This window comes from Panulirus ornatus, chromosome 9 (genome assembly GCF_036320965.1).
Source record: "Panulirus ornatus isolate Po-2019 chromosome 9, ASM3632096v1, whole genome shotgun sequence".
NCBI classification, from domain to species: domain Eukaryota; kingdom Metazoa; phylum Arthropoda; class Malacostraca; order Decapoda; family Palinuridae; genus Panulirus; species Panulirus ornatus.
The window spans coordinates 54,189,906-54,198,231 of record NC_092232.1 but is presented as its reverse complement, the minus strand read 5'-3'; the positions used below and the strand labels follow the sequence as shown (position 1 = coordinate 54,198,231).

The window sequence follows — 8,326 nt, the reverse complement described above, 5'->3', positions numbered from 1 at the left end:
GATTGAAGCAAGGCATGTGAAGCGTCTGGGGTAAACCATGGAAAGCTGTGTAGGTATGTATATTTGCGTGTGTGGACGTATGTATATACATGTGTATGGGGGGGGGGGGGGTTGGGCCATTTCTTTCGTCTGTTTCCTTGCGCTACCTCGCAAACGCGGGAGACAGCGACAAAGTATAAAAAAAAAAAAAAAAATATATATATATATATATATATATATATATATATATATATATATATATATACATATATTATTATTATTATTATGAATAAAGAATGTTATTTAGCATAAAGCATTCCTTTGTGTATATAATTCCAACACACACACAAGGTCTTCATCTGCAAGTCATGTGCCCCAACCCCACTCACCGCAGCGACCCGGACCCCAGAGATTGGACTACAAAAAGACCTGGTTCTCAAGTGTTTGGCGCCTTTGATACAAGGACAACGAGTTCCTTCGGATATAGATCTATAGCCGGGTACAGTCAGAGAACTCCTGAGGGAGACTGAACTTGACACGAACTCAAACGAAGTGGGAGGGAAGAACGAGGAATGAGCCACAGTGGGTATTGGTCGGCCTCTGTAGATGCCACTAGTGTGATAGCTGGTATCCGACTTCAGGTGATAACCAGCCTGGAAAATGGAGATGAAGACGTCCAGGACACAATACCTCATCATGGATAGAGACGAGCGATCCATAGTGACCATGGCGTCGCTGGAATATTTGAGTGCTGGACTAAAGACGCGGGGAAGAGAAAAATGAAAGATGGTTACACCTGGAGGACTAGATGGGCCTACTTGGGTCTAATCCTGGAACATGATGGTTCATTCCTCTCGTACCGGGGATCTGGAAGCCGCTCATGAGAATGTGAGGACTCACGCTACCCGTTCCCCTCATCCATGACCTCCCTCCTCGATGAGACTGGAAAAGGAAAAGGAGAAAAGAGGGCGGTGCGCTACTCTGAATGAGGGGGAACGTATGAAGGGGATACGTGGGCAGTCTTCTCTCTCCCCTGTCCCCAGGGATACTAAATAACAAATAGATATCAAATAAAGAAGAAAATTGAGTTAGGGACTAATCTACTTTTTCCGGGACCAATTCTAGACTGATCATTGTCAGACACTCCATCTGGGAGGTCTGGATTTATCAACCTTCACCAGACAGAGAGATGGGCGAGAGGTAATTCACCCAAGTTTATGGTGGACAATATACCTATACAGGAATCAACGTAAATCATGATGTATTTACATGTGACGTAATTTTCGTGTGTGTCATGTAATCATATGAGGCAGCAGCTTGGCGAGTACTGCGTGGTTTAGGTAGTGGCTACCCTTAGTGCTGTGTTGGATGCCTCTAATGTCGTCTTATCTGCCTCTACTACCGTCTTAGCCGTTAATAATGCTGTCTTAGCTGCCTCCAATGCCTCTGCACATGCCTCTAATGCTGTCTTAGTCTCCTCTAATGCCGTCTTAGGTGCCTGCAATGCCGTACCGCCTGTAATGTCCCTGACAGAAAGGAGACAGGTTCCTACAACACCCGGAATATGTACAACAACAACGTGGGGCACAGGGTACCACAGGGTACCACAGGGTAACACAGGGTACCACAGAGTACCACAGGGTTCTACATAATAAGGACGTTATCATGACTTACATCACTCTGTGCCACCACCATTATAGTGAGCACATTGGTCTCGATTTTCCAAAAGATCGATCAAAGTCATGTAACACTCCAGTCCACCTCCCTCGTGTTCCTCCACTCCGCCTCTCAAGACCATGATAACACGTTGACTTCTGCCTGTATATGTTAAAACAGTGGCCATCGTGTTCTCCATCACCTATTACAACCGAGGAATAAAGTCTGGGGTCGTCCCATGACTGCAACTGGTGGAAGAGCATATCTGGTAACCGACGGAGGGTAAGGGGGAGAGATGGTCACATACTTTCGGTGCCTGGATGGCTTATCAATAGCTAGTCGGCCTTCAGGCATGATACCATGACACGTAGATACGTGCGTTCACACCCAAGTGGTTCCGTCATAATCAACACTGACATTCTGGATGTTAAATTATGTTATGAGTCACTACTAGAGGCTCATTATCATCAAAGTTAATACGTCACTCCCGAAGCCACAACGAGGCGTGACTGCGCAGCTGCGCTGTTGGTACCAGGCGCATCGGACGCCACGCAGACCACAGATGTGCTACAATGATGCCACACAATGTTCCACTGCATGTTCGTGACCGGCCAGCACCAAACACGAAACAAATATCAGAAAAGATACATCACTACAACGTGGAACACCGCCCGTATGAATCATCCCAACGAAGCAAATCGGGGACGACCAATCCGAAAATCGAACAATTAAATCGCGGATGCAAATAGCAATTGTGTGGGATGTTTAAGGGATACAGGCCGTGATCTGGCTGGCTGACGCAGCAGAACATGATATAATCCTCTGTATCACGCCGGAAAGAGGATGGGACTCCACTGCCTCCGAAACAATTGCCGATCGCAAGGGAAAGCGGACGATTGGCTCCATCTATCTCGCTCCTCCGGTGGGATGACGTATTCGCTGGTTTACGCCGCCGTAACTGTTATACTACTGGTCTGGCGATGGGTATGACAAGCAGGACTCTAGTGGTCACTACCTTTCGATATGACGTAGCATTCACGACCAATTCGAACTAGCGTAACCCCAGTGTACAATGACCCATTGCGGAGCGATGCGTCCTGAAATCTACCAACAGAGCGACGCGTCGGCCGACATTTTCGGAGGCTCAGTGACTGGTTTTGGAGCGGGAGTTGGAGGTTGGTATGTCCCTCTGGTTTTATGTCATCCACTGAGGTCATAATTGCGAGCAAATCTTTAGGAGTAACAAAATTTCGTCTAATTAATAAAGAATAGTTGTTAACCTTCCGTGTCGACGTATAAGTTCCTCTATCCCTTCACTTGTATAGATCATAAATCTTCTTCCTAATGTCTCATCGACTCTAGATGGCATTTAACCTTCGAACAGCTGGGCGAAAAACCATCGTTTCCATCAGGTTGCTTCGAGCGTCTCGATGCGGTTCGAACCACACAAACAAAACGGTTAAGAAGCCTCACTCATTCTCCCAACGTTAGAATCAAGTCAACACAGTTCTTTCTGTTGTTACTCTCATTATGCCGCCAAGCGTAATAGTAAACGAAGGAATAAAGATTTTTATTAATGTAAAAGGAGAGTTTCACGAAGGCAACAGGGGAATTTCTGAGACAACTGACCTTAAAAGAAATTCTATCTATAATTATCTTTATACTAATACAATTCTAACATAAAAATATTGCCTAAATTACATCATATCAACGGAATTTGGTGACAAGCATTGTAGCTACTTTGTACATCAACACGTACCTAAGCCATGAACATGAGAGATTCAACTGGGAAATGACAACAGAGTCGAAACTTCTTGATGATTTGCGATTCTTGGGTTTACGAATTATTCTTGCAAATGAAACCCCCACTGCATGACACACGTCAGTGACCCTCCGGTGATGTCCAAGAATAAATGTGCAATCGGATCATTCGTGAGAAACGAGGAGCCACTGCCATTGTCTTAACTTACCTGTCCGAGTCGAAGCGTTTTGAATGTTGGACGAACAATGTGAACACCTGACGAATGACACTGGAGACAGACCATCCGTCGTCCCACTGTGGCAAGGACGTAATAATCTCAGTCCGTTACAGACCCGATCTCGTAACCTTGAATTCACTTCATATGACCCGAGTGAACCCTGAACTGAAACAGCCAATTGAACACGAGCAAAACTACAGCTTGGACGAGCGAAACTGCCTTTTTATATCGTACAATATGTCAATGCTTCAGTCTGTGTTAACGTGTGATGAATTCGAATTATAATTTTGAATTATTTAACCTCAAAAGGCAACTTTATCATTCATAATGACGTAGATCACGTTAATAACAGCATATATTACATTACTAACAACGTACACACTATCCTTTCATTAATCATTCGGCATCATTATACATATTGTAGTTCAGTAATGTTTATACTACTTACATGACGTATACGAAATAATTACGATAATTTCTTTGTTTTCGATAATTGGTAATGTACTCAATGCATATCACCGGCAAGACATGTAACACTTCGACACAGTCTGTAATCCACAAGCTGGCAATAGAACTGGTCTTAATATTAAGCAAAGTTATACACTGTCATGAAATGAATACCATCATGTAGAGATTCGATACCACTGTGAACAATTCTGGTGTTGTTTACCACAGTTCTGGCTTCGTTGAGGATAACCCTCTTCCCAATGTGGGTAGTTTGTGTCCCAGTGGACAGTTCTGTGTCATTTAAGAATAGTTCTGCTGATGTGGATAGCCTTGGAGTTATTGCTGAGAGTTCTGTTGAAGAAGGTACAGCTGCTGCTACGGATAAACGAGGGTTGAAGAAGGTACAGCTGCTGCTACGGATAAACGAACAGCTGCTGCTACGGATAAACGAGATCAGCGTCCGGACAATATGACGTCACTTGGTGTCTTCGATAACATGGTGGGGTGGGTGGGCCCGAGAGAGAGCCACTGGTCATAACATCCCATTCGCTGCTGGATTTTCGAGCGAAAATACCTTTTCACGGTGGCGAATGGAATGAAATTGAATTTATACCCTCTTCGTGTTCCATAGTATGCCATCTTCAGAGCAGAGGGACGAGTGAAATTTAGAATTGACGAGGTAGTGATACTGTCCACGAACTTGTATCGTAGCAGTGCCAAGGAACACCCCCCCCCCCCCCCTTTCCTGATATATATATATATATATATATATATATATATATATATATATATATATATATATATATATATATATATAGTATACACGTAAGACCTCCTCACGTTATCATGTTTATGGGACTCCCTTCTACGTCCGTTGGATTTCATCGGTGTCTATAAGTTACCACTTACCCTCCGAGACATTTCATATATACCTATACAATCATGTCTTTGCTTCTGGTCAATCTCTCCAGGGCCTGATTACTCTACCAAGTATACAAGAGACGCCCTGTCTATTCGTGGAACCTTTTCTGTGTCTGTGGGATGTCTGTAGGTCCTTCTGTTCGTCTGCAGGTCATACTAGGTGTCTGCTGGACCTCTCGATTCCATCCTCAGGTAATCAAATGTTTCCAGAACCTTTCCCGAGTCTGTGGGTTCGTCGTCCTCCCTCTGTCTCCACGACCTACATGACGCCAATGGAAATATCCTCCTCCTGGTCTGTTCGACCTCTCCATTTATTTGTGGGGAACGGGACGGAAACCACTTCTACAGAATTGACGTTTGTTCCTTCTTGAAGGCTTTCACGTAGGAGAGAGTATCAACTTCCGCCTCTCTCTCACTATCAAGACCCCGACCTTCCGCGAACGCAATCATCTTCCCTTCGTCGTGTCGCCGAGATCTTATCGCCGTTCGAAGGACATCGCTGTTTGATAAGGGGTACTTTTCAAGCTGAGTAACCCCGCTCTTCCTTGTAAGGTCTAGCCAGCTACCTCCCTCCCTGCGAGGTATGAGAGGGAGGGTGTGTTGTGTCGTCACTTTACCCTTCGGATCTAAGCAGTTATCTGGATTCCTTCGGATTTCGGATTTCCCAGAGGTGAATGAAGAACTGCTGGGGTGAGGAAGGCTTATCCATCGCTCAATCTTCAACACCTTAGTCTTATGTGTGAGCCAGTGGGCCGGTGGAGGGTACCAAGCTCCCCTGGTGGCAGTCTTATAACTAAGACTCGGCGAGGGTCTTACGTCAAGAGAATGGGAGGCGGAGGAAGTTGTGGAAGAGGAGGAAGAATAGAATTTCTCTTTCTACTTTAGGAAGTAAAGAAACTTTTCTTTTATTACTTTACGGAGGAGACATAATTCTGGAGGCTCGAGCATGTTTCTTTGTCAGAGAGAGAGAGAGAGAGAGAGAGAGAGAGAGAGAGAGAGAGAGAGAGAGAGAGAGAGAGAGAGAGAGATGAACTCGTGCGAGTAAACTCCAGGTTAAGTCTTGTTCGTAGTTCCAAGAACAACATTTCCGCATCTTGAACTGAAGATGAACGTTGTGGCATTTCTGTTCAAGGCTGTATTACTCAAGGGCTGTACTGCCGTGTTCAGGGGCTGTACTGCTGTACTTAAGGGTTGGATCGTCGGGTTTAAGGGCTGTACTGCTCAAAGGCTGTACTGTCAAGCTCAAGGGCTGTATTGCTGTACTGGAGGACTCATGAGGTGTACTGTTGTACTGAAGGAGTTAAGGCCACACCCGTCAGAGTAACCTGACTGTGTTGAGAGAATGAAACAAGAATTAGCAAAAACATTGTGGTAACGGTGGGATTCGAACCCACGCCTCCGAAGAGATTGGTGCTTAAAACCAGCGCCTTAGACCGCTCGGCCACGCTACCTTAGAACTAGCATGAACGTAAACAAGGTTGAACAATGTGCTTTCTGAATCGATCTCGTCTTACGAATCTTATTTCATTTATTCATAATTACCTCAGGACCAATTCCTGTGAAAGAGTCCTTGTGTTACCCAGGACACTTCTAAAGGCTCCTGTAACCCTCGTCTGCGCTACTTTCATTAGCATGGAAGAATACACTTAAGTGAAGTAGGAATTTCTTTGGCGAGGCTGTATCTTAAATGGTGCAGCCTCGCCAAAGTTAACATTTCGCTTGTGGTGTAAACTCCAGCTGGCGAAGTCCAGAAAACCAACATTTCCAGGATAACGTTCCAGGACTCCGTCCTGCATCCTAACAAACGTTTAGTTCTCTTAGTGAAGATTAGCCGGGGGAAAACACTTCTGGGAATCGCTTCTAGTCTCTCCTTTCAGCAACATGCAGAAACTCTTGTACAAGATTTTATCGATAAGAATGTCACTTAGTGAAACAGAGCGTTTTATATATATATATATATATATATATATATATATATATATATATATATATATATATATATATATATATACATATATAAAGGGATTCGAACAACATGAAAGGGGATTGCTAGTTCAACTGAGGTTCAGCTTGAAGTATGGGTACCAAGCTTTATGAATCAGAATACAGAGGAATGCAAAGAAATTCCAACAAGAACAGACCACTGGATCCTTTTCGAGGCTGTCTGTGGTCATGGAAGATTTCTGATATCAAAACCTCACGGATTAGTGAGGTAAGTGTTGGAAGGTATACATACAAGTCAAAGAGCATAACCTGCGTACTGTCACTGTGACTTAAGAAGGCCCAAATAATGTAAGTCGTAGACTTGAAGCGAAATAGTTATCAAGTTCATTCTTAAACGTATCCATAGTTCTGCTTTCAATCAGTCTACTGGCAAATCGTCCCATATATTAAAAATCCTGCTGAAGATAAAGTACTCCGTCTCATTCCAGATAGAACGTTTGCGAGTGAAATCAGAGGAATCAACCATAGGCATGTTGATAGATCAAAATCAGCAATGCCTTTCATAATATCCAATGCTAGCATTGGATCACCTCTTGGCCTACTCTTTTCTAAGCTCAATACATTCAAGTAGTTTAATGTATTCTCTTAGCTGTCTTTCAACCCAGGAATCATCTTGATAGCTCGACCCTGCACTCGTTCCATTCTGTTTGATTCCTTTTTTTTTTCTTTAAATAAAGTGATCAAAACTGAACACAATATTCAAAATGGGGACGGACCATTCAGTTATAAATAGTAAGGATGATTTCTCTGCACTTCAATTCAAGGCCCTACCGATAATTCCGAGAATTTTGTTCCCTTTTTCCCACTGCCTCTTTCCAATGCTTACTTGGCTTTTAGGTCGCCAGAGATTACTATGCACTAGTCTTCTTCCTCATTTACATTTTGCAGTTCAACAGAATTCTTACTGCAGTCTGTCTCTTGGCTTTTACTACCAATATGTCAAACATCCTTGATAAAAACTTTTCGCTGTCTTTTTCATCTTTCCTCTCACACCGTATATTCTTATGACCTTCCACAAGGCATCTCTATCAACCCTATTGTATGCTTTCTCCAAGTCCATAAATACCACATACAAATCCGTCTGTTTCTCTAAGAAGACAGATAGACAGATATGTAGATAGATAGATAATTGATTGATAGATAGATAGATAGATAGATAGATAGATAGATAGACAGATAGATAGATAGACAGATAGATAGGTGTTACTGCGCTCCGTCTAAACGAGATTACACCGCGAGTAAAAAGACACTTTCGGCAAGGCTGTATCACTGTTAGTTAACGAAACTTCTCATTCAAAAGAGTCCATCCTGTCTCTGCCACTGAGTGTAGCGCACCCTTC

General features: G+C 43.5%; 1 non-coding gene across 1 annotated transcript; it reads right to left on the bottom strand.

The window, feature by feature from the left end:
• Positions 1 to 6,351: 6,351 nt before the first annotated feature.
• On the bottom strand, positions 6,352 to 6,433 carry TRNAL-UAA (transfer RNA leucine (anticodon UAA)). The gene has a single exon. It is a non-coding gene; the product is annotated as a tRNA-Leu (tRNA).
• Positions 6,434 to 8,326: the final 1,893 nt, after the last annotated feature.